Genomic DNA, 12500 nt, shown 5'->3' on the forward strand with positions numbered 1-12500 from the left:
TGCAATATTCCAGATTCAAAAAATGATGATACCATCTTGTACATATATTCCGCTAATTTATCGCGGTATATCATTTTCAGATTCGTTTTTGCACAAAAAATCCCGGTAATGCAATTCCAGACTCTCTTTTCTCTTTAGGATTAGGATTCGATTTTGTGCATAGATTCCCGGTAAAGCAAACTCTGATTCACAACAGTACATTTGTGCCGTCAATTTCAGAATACCTTTTGTACATGCATGCCCAACGGAGAAATATCAGATTGGTTGTATTATTATTATAATTATTATTATTATTATTATTATTATTATCATTATCATTATTATCACTATTATCATGCCAACGATCATTACTATCATTACTATATAATCATTACAATCATTATTATTAATATAATTTCATGAGTAATTAGCATTATCACACATCCCATTCCCGCCACGATCATTCCAAACCCTGTTCTTAAAAGGACAAATGAGGCTCCAGTTTTGTGCATACATTCCCGGTAAGGCAATTTCAGCCTCGAGACTCTCCCGGCGCAGACTTGTAAGCGAGCGCAGAAGAAACTTATTGCTTTTCTTCCCTGAAAGAAGAGCGGAGGGAGAATAGGATGATAAATAAAGGATGCGTGGCGATATATCGATTTCAAGATTATTAAGCCCCACAGCCCCATGAGGTGGAAGTTACTCAGAAGAATGGCATAAGAGGAGAAGGGAATGTGGAGAGAAGGGGAAGAAGAAGAGAAGATAATAAGAGGAGAAGGGAGTGTGGAGAGAAGGGGAAGAAGAAGAGAAGATATTAAGAGGAGAAGGGAATATGGAGGAAAGGGAATGTGGAGAGAAGAGGAAGAAGAAGAGAAAATAATAAGAGGAGAAGGGAATGTGGAGAGAAGGGGAAGAAGAAGAGAAGATAATAAGAGGAGAAGGGAATGTGGAGAGAAGGGGAAGAAGAAGAGAAGATATAAAGAGGAGAAGGGAATATGGAGGGAAGGGAATGTGGAGAGAAGGGGAAGAAGAAGAGAAGATATTAAGATGAGAAGGGAATGTGGAGAGAAGGGGAAGAAGAAGAGAAAATAATAAGAGGAGAAGGGAATGTGGAGAGAAGGGGAAGAAGAAGAAAAAATAATAAGAGGAGAAGGAAATGTGAAGAGAAGGGGAAGAAGAAGAGAAGATATAAAGAGGAGAAGGGAATATGGAGGGAAGGGAATGTGGAGAGAAGGGGAAGAAGAAGAGAAGATAATAAGAGGAGAAGGGAATGTGGAGAGAAGGGGAAGAAGAAGAGAAGATATAAAGAGGAGAAGGGAATATGGAGGGAAGGGAATGTGGAGAGAAGGGGAAGAAGAAGAGAAGATATTAAGATGAGAAGGGAATGTGGAGAGAAGGGGAAGAAGAAGAGAAGATATAAAGAGGAGAAGGGAATATGGAGGGAAGGGAATGTGGAGAGAAGGGGAAGAAGAAGAGAAGATAATAAGAAGAGAAGGGGGAGAAGAAGAGAAGGTAATAAGGGGAGAAGGGAATATGGAGAGAAGGAAATATAGAGAGAAGGGGAAGAAGAAGAGAAGAGAATGAGAGAAGGTGGGAATATGAAAAATAGTGAATGTGAAGAAAAACGAACAAGAAGAGAAAGGAACAAGCAGAGGAGGAAGAAGAGAAGGAGGGAATATGAAGAGAAGAGAATAAGAGGAGGAGATGCAGAGAGAAGTGAGTAATATGAGAATATAAGAGGAGAAGGGAATATGAAGAGAAGATAATAAGAGGAGGGTGAAAGAAAACGAGAGAATCGATTGTAAAAGGGGAAGAGACAAAGGAGAAGGACCAAGGCAAGGATAAAAGGAAAAAGACAAAGAAGAGAGGAGAAAGGATTAAAAAAAGAAGTTAAAAAAAGAGAAAAGAAAAAAAAAGACGAAGACGGGAAATGAAGGCAATTAAAAGAAAAAGGAAAGTACCGAAAACTCGATTAAGATTTTAGAATCCACAGAAGGGAAAGAATTCTAGAATAAAAGGGTGAATAATAAGCACAGCAAATAAAAATAAAAATAAAAAATAAGGGGGGAGGCAAACGTAAATGAAAATAACAAGAAATTAACGCAAATCTTCCACCTTATTTTCACCTTCTCACCCGTTTTTAGCGGAGGAGAAGGAGCGCAGAGGGAAGTAAAGACGAAGGACTTCACTTCGACTCATTATCCAGTGCAAGAATAGCACTTTCTTGAGTGTTAATAGCTCGCCGTGATGTTGCCACACGCGGGTCATCTTGTTAAACTCGACCGAACGGGGAGGGAGGGGGGGTAAGGGCAAGGAGGGGGAGGGGGGAGGGGGTGAAGGAGGGTATAACGTACATTGGTTGACCAGGATTTAAGACGTGAAGGAGGAAGAGATAAAAAGGTGAGAAGCCAAGGCAAAAGAAGATAAAAGAACAGTATTTCAGGAAGAGTACTGGGAAAAGGGCAAAAGTGAGTATCTTCTGGCGAATTTTTATTACAGCGATTAAACCCACAGACATGCGTGTTCTTTTGATGTTCCAAATGACCCTTGTCTTACTTTATATAGGGTCATTATAAGTTCAAAGTCAGTATCACCGGGTTATTAAGAGCACTGGAAGAAAGAAAAGGGAGGTGGGGTGTCATGGAGAATGAAAGAGGCAGGAAGAGAGAGAGAGAGAGAGTGAGAGAGAGAGAGAGAGAGAGTGAGAGAGAGAGAGAGAGAGAGAGAGAGAGAGAGAGAGAGGGGGGGGAGAGAGAGAGAGAGAGAGAGAGAGAGAGAGAGAGAGAGAGAGAGAGAGAGAGAGAGAGAGAGAGAGAGAGAGAGAGAGAGAGGGGGGGGGGGCAGGCAGGCAGACAGACAGACATACGGACAGACAGAGACGGAAGGAGTTGGGAGGAGGCATCGCTGAGGGGGAGAATTGTCAATGTAAAATGTCTATTACATTAAAGGAAAACTAGAGAAAGAGAGAGAGCGAGAGAGCGAGAGAGAGAGAGAGAGAGAGAGAGAGAGAGAGAGAGAGAGAGAGAGAGAGAGAGAGAGAGAGAGAGCGAGAGAGCGAGCGAGAGAGAGAGAGAGAGAGAGGCAGGCAGGCAGGTAGACAGAGACAGACAGCAGACAGACAGACAGATACAGGCAGACAGACGGACGGACGGACAGAAGGGGGGCAATTGTCAAAGTAAAATGTCTATTTCATTAAGGGAAAGCTAGAAATAAGTAAACAGTCTTGGGAGCAGAATAGACTAAAGAGCGAGAAACAGACTGACAGATATAGTCATTAACTGAAAGACAAAGATGGATGGATAGTACATATAAGCAGAGAGAATAAACATACAGATATATAGGTAGACAGACGCCAAGAACAGAGAAACGATAGCACATCCCAATCATTCCTCTCTGTTCCTCATTCTCCGCCTTCGGACGTTCCTCAAAGCCTCCGATGAGAACGACAAGCCCGGAAAGCAGGAACGCTAAAACCCGAATCATTCACGCGCTACGACTCTCACATGACGTCACGCGGGGGTCTCGGAGAAGGAGGTGGGGGGGGGAGTAGAGGAAGGAGGGGGGGGAAGAGAGTAAGGAGGGAAGGGGGGGGGAATAACTCTAAGTCGTTTACATTACTGATGATGGTCCTTAAGTTGCGAGGGCTTTTGGGGAGTGAAGGATTGGCGAGTGGGAGGGAAGACAGGAAGGTAGAAGGGAAGGGAGATGGAGGGAAGGCGGAATGAATGGAGGAAGGAGGGTGGGAAGGAGGAAGAGGGTAAGGAAAGAGGGAGGGAAGGAGGGAGGGAGGGAAGAAGGGAGGGAGGGAAGAAGGGAGGGAGGGAAGGAGGGAGGGAGGGAAGGAGGGAGGGAGGGAAGGAGGGAGGGAGGAAAGGAGAGAGGGTGGGAGGAGGGTAGGAAGGAGGGAGGAAGGGGTTCAGGTGTAGGGGTGGAGGATAGGAGAGGAAGGGGTAGGAGTGATGGATAGAAAGAAAGAAGGAGAGAGAAAGAGGGAGGGAGAGAGAGAGAGAGAGAGAGAGAGAGAGAGAGAGAGAGAGAGAGAGAGAGAGAGAGTGAAAGAGAAAGAGAAAGAGAAAGAGAAAGAGAAAAAGAAAGAGAGAGAGAGAGAGAGAAAGAGAGAGAGAGAGAGAGAGAGAGAGAGAGAGAGAGAGAGAGAGAGAGAGAGAGAGAGAGAGAGAGAGAGAGAGAAAGAGACAGAGGTTGAGAGTGACAGCTGCAGTTAAATAACGACAAGCACAGGTAAAAGGCCGACAGAAGTATCAATAAGTAGACAGAGAGAGAATATGGATCACCGGCGCCCTTTCTTCGGACGTTTTCTCCGGCTGGGTCTTATGCCCCGCGGTGCTAAACACGATGTAATGGTGCAGTTGATGACGCAGTGAAACCTCCCATTTGTTATTCCTCCTCGGCCATAAGGGTTCCATTGCCCTCGTTCCTTCCTCATTGCTTCACTCCAGACCATCCTCGCTCGTCCGATCGATTTCTGCAAATCTCCTCTTTGTCCTTGTTCCGCTTTTCTCCTTTCTTCTTTCTCCCTCTGTCATTTATGTTTCCTTTCTTTTCCTTTATTTCCGGCAGTCATCTCCCTTGCCCTTTCCTCCTCCTTCTTTTATTTTATTTATTTTTTTAATCTTCCTTCCCGAATTCTCTCCCCTTTCCTTCTCCATTTTCACATTTTACTCTCTGTCCTCTCTGCGCCACCTCCGGGATAACGACGGGGCGGCTTTCGTAATCAGCTGTAGTTAGAGGCCCGAGGTGGGGCACTTCGCTCGTTACCACGGGGTCGTTACTGCGTCCTAGAGGTGGTCGTTAATCATGGAGGTGCGGTGGGCACGGAGGGTAAACGCACGGGGAAGGGCGCGCCGCTCCCCGAGGTGGCAGGTGTCATAACTCTTTGGGCGAATTAGTCATAATTGCTCCGTTTAGGATAATTGGAAGTAGGAGGGATAACAAGCTGTTGTGTTATAATTATGGCAGAATTCGAGTTGGCAACGGCGGATCGAGGGTTCTTGTGTAGCCTCCCTCCTCCGTCCTCCACCCGTGCCTGCGTTCGCTGGGGACGCAGCTGGAAATGCTTATGAGTGAGCCAAGCAGTCAGAACTGATCTGTGATGGCACTTAGTGTGCTTTCAGGGACATTTTTCTGTCTTTTCGAAGGATATGCTAGAATATTCAGACTATATATTATCCTGAAAAAAAAAAATATATATATATATAGTGATCATGTTTTCGGATATGAATTATTGCATATAAGCACATGAACAATTGATAAATGCGGCGTCCTCCCGTGGATATCATTTTCACACTATTAATTTCTAAGGTTCTCCAAAGCGTAAGTCCTTGTGACAGTGAAATTCCACAGTCCAAATCAGAAACTGAATTTATTTTAGTCCATCGTAATGAAATGATTGGCCTACGTGTATGTATCACCTGCTGTTTAGAAGACTTATTATTGTTTTGTTGTTAAAATAATACCGGAAAAATCAAACAGCTCTGATAGAAATGCTGTTGAACGTGTGTACACTATAAGGGTTGAATATCCAAAAACATATTTTTGCCTACTATTCCACACACACAAAAAATGTCCTCGTAATATGATATATTTTGTTTACCCCAACATTTTCAACCAAAATTTCAAATAACGTGCTAGCATTTTTTTTCTTTGGAAGATTAGAAAGCAGTTTCCTACGGAACATGAGTAACATCAACACAGACACACCCAAGTAGCTAAGGAACCCTTGATTCCCTTCTTATACGGTTCTGTTCTAGTTTGTTGCCATCTCCTCTTTTTCTCCCCTTTCTCTTTCCCACATTGCTCCATTTTTCCAACTTTCATGTTGCTCTATCCAATAAATACTGTCCTTCTTTTCCCCCCACTCATTAAATTCATTCCTCTTTTGCCTAATCCTCTTTAACCCACCCCCTCCCCGCCTCACCCCCGGCTCCCCGACTCCGGATCTGACGACGTCCCACCGCAGCGTCCTCGAAGGTCTTGCGTCTGCCCTGTTCTCGGAATTCTTAATTAAAAACGCGAGTTTCAAATTGTAAGAAAAAGACTGTAATATTATGTGTGTGTGTATGTATGTATGTATGTATTAATGTATGCATGTATGTATGTATGTATGTATGTTTGTATGTATATATGTATTTATGTATATAGCTGTATATGGATGTATGTATGGATATGCATATGAGTATGTATGAATGCATGTACGTGCGTATATATGTTCACATGTTTGTATGTACGCATATTGTATGTGTATGTGTATGTGTATATATGTGTGAGTGTGCATGTATTTGTGTATATATGTGCATATGTGTGTATATATATATGTGTGTGTGTGTGTGTGTGTGTGTGTGTGTGTGTGTGTGTGTGTGTGTGTGTGTGTGTGTGCGCGTGCGAGCGTGTCTGTACGCGTTCTGTCGTCGATTTACATTGTAATCTCCTTCATTTGCTCATTTCATTTCACAAGCCTTATTCCCGAAGGCCGAGGCTGGAGAGGGAAATAATCACTGCCTCAGGCTAATGTCTTTCGCTACTTTGGAATACGATTAGCTTTTCGTCCTCAGAGTGTGACGAATCCACGCCAGGTTCTCCTTCACTCGAGCTGAATGAGCTTTAGTAAACGTCGTCTTAAAAAAAAAATTGGGAACTTCCGGCACTTTTTATTTGTTTATTATTTTGTGTGTGTTTTTCTTTTTGTTTGTTTGCTTCTTATTTTTCTTCCCCCCGAGGCGATCTTCCATCTTTTCATCCCTTTTCGGATATCTGATTTCGAATTCCCGATTCTGTTTTATCACTTCTGTGCTTTGTTTTTGTTGCGTTTCTTCCCTTCCCTTGGTTATGAATATATTTATATATATGAATATATATATGTATATATATAATTATTTATATATATATATATATATATATATATGTGTGTGTGTGTGTGTGTGTGTGTCTATATGTATTTCACTTTCAAGCTACTCCTTCCCGTTTGTCCTTACTTCTGTCTCTCTTCAACTCTCCCCCCTCCCTCCCCCCATCTCTCTCTCTCTCTCTCTCTCTCTCTCTCTCTCCCTCTCTTTCGCTCTCTCTCTCTCTCTCTCTCTCTCTCTCTCTCTCTCTCTCTCTCCCTCCCTCCCCCCCTCCCCCCCCCCCTCTCTCTCTCTCTCTCTCTCTCTCTCCCTCTCCCTCTCTCTCTCACTCCCTCTCTCTCACTCTCCCTCTCTTTCTGTCTCACTCTCTCTCTTTCTGTCTCTCTCTCACTCTCTAAATCCCTCTCTCTCTCTCTCTCTCTCTCTCTCTCTCTCTCTCTCTCTCTCTCTCTCTCTCTCTCTCTCTCTCTCTCTCTCCCTCTATTTCTCTCTCTCTCTCTCTCTCTCTCTCTCTCTCTCTCTCTCTCTCTCTCTCTCTCTCTCTCTCTCTCTCTCTCTCCCTCCCTCCTTCCCTCCCTCCTTCCCTCCCTTAGTCTGTCTTTCTTTCCCATATCCTCATTCTTCCTCTCAATAATTTCCTTTCCCTCCTACGAGCTCACGGTCGCAGGCACTCTCTGCATGTGCCCAGATGTTGCAGACGGACATAGATGTCAAGGCGTGATGTTTAGTATCTGATAATACTTGTCTAGACATTAACCGTGCTGTGTGTTTATTTAGATAATTGCATGCCTAGATCGTTTAATCAGTTACACAAGGGATCTAATTAGTTAGATCCTTGGGGGTCTAGATAGTTACACACCTAATGTGTTGGGCAACTGCTTTCGAATTGCTTCCACACGCATGTAAGCTTGATGAATCAAATTCGTAGGTCACGCCCACTGCAGCACAAACGAAATAATAGAAGCCCCCCCCCCCCCCCCCCCCCCCCCACACACACCCCTCTCCCACCACCACACGCCGCCTCGCCTTGCACTTTAAGATCCCGTGAGAGAAGCCCACTTTCAGGCATCGAACGAAGTGCAGTCGAGGACTATGTAGGTCTATGCAGAGGAGGGGCTTCAGCGTCCATCAGACCGCAGAATGCGTTTATGATTTTTCTCCTTTTCCTTTTATCTTCACTGCTCTTTCTCTTCTTGAGGATGTCCTTATGAGTCCTTAAGATAAAACAAAGGGTTTCTCGGACGCTGTTTGAAGACTACCTTGTCTGACTTGAATCCTGGAATACCGTATGTTCCTTTCTTTCCCACCGGCTTGTAGGCGTTAATTTTCGATACACTTAAAATATTCGAAACAAAGGTAAACCAGAGATGATTTCATCTCATCAGTTACTGATGGTTTAGAATTGCATCTTCATTGGTCAGTTTGCCCCATCCAGAAGCTTATCTTCACCACATCAAATTAATATTTAGTACAGATAGGCCTTTATCTGATGCTTCTCTCCTGGAACCCTTTTAGGCAGACCATCCCCGGACAGCTAGGAAATTTTCTCGGGCATTTTAGGAAATTTACTTTACCGGAGGGGACCTCCCTCGACCCAGAGGGAAATTACCGGATCTCCGTCTGATACTCTCCCGATGCGGCTGGGAAATTACCGCGAAGCCGTAATGAGCAGGAAGCGAAGGGCTCAGTGTGCATGGGTGCACGCGCGTGCACAAACATACACTCCCGCACATACATACATATACTTACGTATATGTATATATATATGTATATATGTATATAAATATATATATATATATATATATATATGTGTATTTATATATATATATATATATATATATATATATATATATATATATATATCGCCTGTGTGTGTGTGTGTGTGTGTGCAAATGCATACGTGCACACACATCGTATATCTAAAAGGTATATACGCATGCACATATTCCTGGAAAATGAAAAGAGGCGGAAACAGAGAATGGAAAAGGTAGGTCCAAGGAAAAGAGAAATAGGAAAACGAGAAAACTGGCATCTAAATCTTGCCTTACAAAGGAGACTTGTGACATAGAATGAGATGCCAAAATGAGAACGAAGGGAAGAGAGTGAGAGAAAGAAAGAAAGAAAGAGAGAGAGAGTGAAAGAAAGAAAAAAGAGAGAGAGAAAAGGCGAGAGAGAGAGAGAGAGAGACAGAAAAAGACCAAGAGAGAGAGAAATAGAGAGAAGGAAAGAGAATGAAACAAAGAAGAAGAGAACGAAACTCAGACGGCAAACCACAAAACCCAGATCTAAAGCGACGGTAGAAATCCCAGCTTCGTGCTTAGGCCTCCGTTGCAGGAATATGGAAGCAAAGAAGCAAGGAGACAGAGAGAACGGAGGGAGAAGGGTAATCGAAAAATGGAGTGGAAACTGAGATAGGGAGCTGCTCTCCAGATGCCAAGGAAGATAGGGTCAGGGTCGGAAGTGCCTTAGAATGGGCACATTCAGGGGAGAGATGACAGGGTACGGAGAGAGCTAAGTGATGGGGAGGAAGAAGGAGAGATAATGGGGAAATAAGCAACCAGTTTTTTATCCCGAAGGATCAAAATCATCCGATACAATTTCATCAAATTTCGCTTATAGATATAACAATATTTCTTTGATATTACCGGTATTAATGCAATCTTCATTATCCCCTCTAGTGTTATTATCACTGTTATCCCACTAGTGGCACTGCCATTTAAACAATGGTCGTTGTTATTTGGATTGGATTACGCCATTATCATCAGATTCTTGGTCGTCATCTGGGACTGCGGGATTAAAAAGAGACGAGAAGGGAGGAAAAGAACGAGGGGAAGGAAAAGGAAAGAATGGAGAAGAAAAACACACACACACACACACACACACACACACACACATACGCACACACACACACACACACACACACACGCACGCACGCACGCACACACACACACACACACACACACACACACACACACACACACACACCTACGCACACACACACACACACACACACACACACACACACACACACACACACACACACACACACACACACACAGACACACACACAGACACACACACACACACACACACACACACACGCACGCACGCACGCACGCACACACACACACACACACACACACACACACACACACACACCTACGCACACACACACACACACACACACACACACACACACACACACACAGACACACACACACACACACACACACACACACACACACACACACACACACACACACACACATACACACACACACACACACACAAGGGGTACGGCCACGCGTATATACCAAGCATACTTGTAAACAAACACAAAGAGAACCCTACGCAAAAGAAACGGATAGGCATAGAACATACAGACATAAAAGCGTGTAAACGTAAACAAGACCTAGAGAACGAGAACAAGAGGAGAACTGAGAAAATAGCCGGGTGATTAGAACCAAGAATGCTCTTCTTTCCAGACAACCGACAAATGAACACTGAGAAATTAGCCCCAAAGGTGAACTCGGGATAAGATGAAAGCTAATGCCGTAGGCGACGCTCTCAAGAGTTTAAATAAAGACGGATGATGAAGGGCGAGGGGCGAGAGAGGTGGGAGGGGGGAGGGGAGAGGGGAGGGCAGAAGGGGGTAGATGTAATAGAGAAGGGAAGGGAAAAAGGGGGGGGGGGGCAGGAGAGGGGAGGGCGAGGGGCGAGGGGCGAGAGGAGGTGGGAGGGGGGAGGGGAGAGGGGAGGGCAGAAGGGGGTAGATGTAATAGAGAAGGGAAGGGAAAAAGGGGGGGGGGAGTGAGGAAATAAGAGAGGGGAGGGTCGATGGGGATAGATATAGTAGGAGAGGGGGGGAGGGTTAAGAGGGGAGAGGTGGAATAGGAAAGAAGAAAGGAACGAAGGAATAGGAACGGGAAGGGAAGAGGGAGTGTTCGGGAATAAGAGAGGTGGGAGTAGAGGGGGAGAAGAGGGAGATAAATGTAATGGGATAGGGTAGGGTAGAGGGGGAGGGGATGAAGGAATATGTATCCGAAAAGGAGATGGAAGGGGAGAGAGAGAAAAGGAGAAAAGGAAGAAGAACGAGACAGGAGCGGAAGGGGTCGACGACGGGGTCCTGAAAGTACTCTGATGGAAGGGCACAAAATGGGTAAAAGATGTGGGGGAAAATGGGCAAGGAAGAGGAAAAGGAAGCGTGGAATTCAAATAGGTATGGAAATCAGGAAGAAAATGTGGAGGCGACGTAAAAAGTGTGACGGAATAGCGCAGCGAAGCAACAAGGATGCTTGGGGTTGAAGGCAAGACTAAAGGACCACGGCGAAAGGTCAGGCATACTGGAGAATGAATGATGCGAGGAATAGGAGAGATAGCAAGGAAGGAGACGGGTCGGAGAAATGACTGTGACTGACAGTGTGAGATGCCAAATCTGTATGTAAAATGTGGAACCCTGGGAAATGAGGAGAAAACTCAAAGAGACTTGAACAGAAAAAGAAAAAGAAATAAATAAAGAAAAAATATATATAGACACACACACACACACACACAACACACACACACACACACACACACACACACACACACACACACACACACACACACACACACACACACGCACGCACACACACGCACACATACACACACACACCCACACACACCAAAGAGGACCTACAACCCACATCCTGATTTTTATAGAAAGCCTTAGATTAAATTGATAGCAATTGCATTGAAAATATAAGTGTAGCAAATTCTACAAGAATTCTGGTCCCCCGTTTGCGCAGAAATTATGTGGCAGATGTAAAATATTTGTTCGCGATTTAGGGACGAAGTGGATGGTCGAAATGGCACCAGAATCCCTAAAGCAAACGCCTTATAATCTTCGAAATTCGGGGGAGCTCTTCCGTTTTCTTTAGGGGGAGACTTCCCTGTTTTTTTCGTTGCTCGCTTTGAATATATTCCAGTCTGGAATCTCAAACTTGTTTTTATTATTATTATTATTATTATCCGCTCTGATGTTCCTTTTCTCAAAAACTTTGCTCTGGACTCACCGAAAGTCGATAAAGAAAGTATAAACATTGGAATCAGACTGAATTTTGTCTCTTGCAAACCCGGAGTTGCTAAAATTTAATACGATTATTGACGTCACGATGCCTTTCTGGATCCCGACTAAATTCTCCCGAACCGACACTGAGGAGATATCATTGACTTAAATACTTGCCCATGACTTCGACCTCATTCCTTGCTCTCTCTCTCTCACTCTCTCTCTCTCTATCTCTCTCTCTCTCTCACTCTCTCTCTCTCTCTCTCTCTCTCTCTCTCTCTCCTTTTCCAGATATATATATATATGTGTGTGTGTGTGTGTGTGTATATTCTTCCACATCTTCCTTATCAAACCCCAGTTAGAAGAATAAGAGAAGAAGAGAGAAAGAGAGAGAGAGACAGAGAGAGAGAGAGAGAGAGAGAGAGAGAGAGAGAGAGAGAGAGAGAGAGAGAGAGAGAGAGAGAGAGAGAGAGAGAGAGAGAGAGAGAGAGAGAGAGAGAGAGAGAGAGAGAGAGAGAGAGAGAGACAGAGAGAGAGAGAGAGAGAGAGAGAGAGAGAGAGAGAGAGAGAGAGAGAGAGAGAGAGACGGAAGAGGGAATCAGAGGAATAAATGC

The 12500-nt window shown here is 44.2% G+C and overlaps 1 protein-coding gene across 1 annotated transcript in view; it reads left to right on the forward strand.

Moving 5' to 3' along the window:
* Positions 1-12500, forward strand: part of LOC125045327 (hemicentin-2-like) — a 143061-nt gene that overhangs the window by 20996 nt on the left and 109565 nt on the right. The gene's annotated exons all lie outside the window — the stretch shown is intronic.

The sequence above is a fragment of the Penaeus chinensis genome, chromosome 37, assembly GCF_019202785.1.
Source record: "Penaeus chinensis breed Huanghai No. 1 chromosome 37, ASM1920278v2, whole genome shotgun sequence".
Lineage (NCBI taxonomy): Eukaryota > Metazoa > Arthropoda > Malacostraca > Decapoda > Penaeidae > Penaeus > Penaeus chinensis.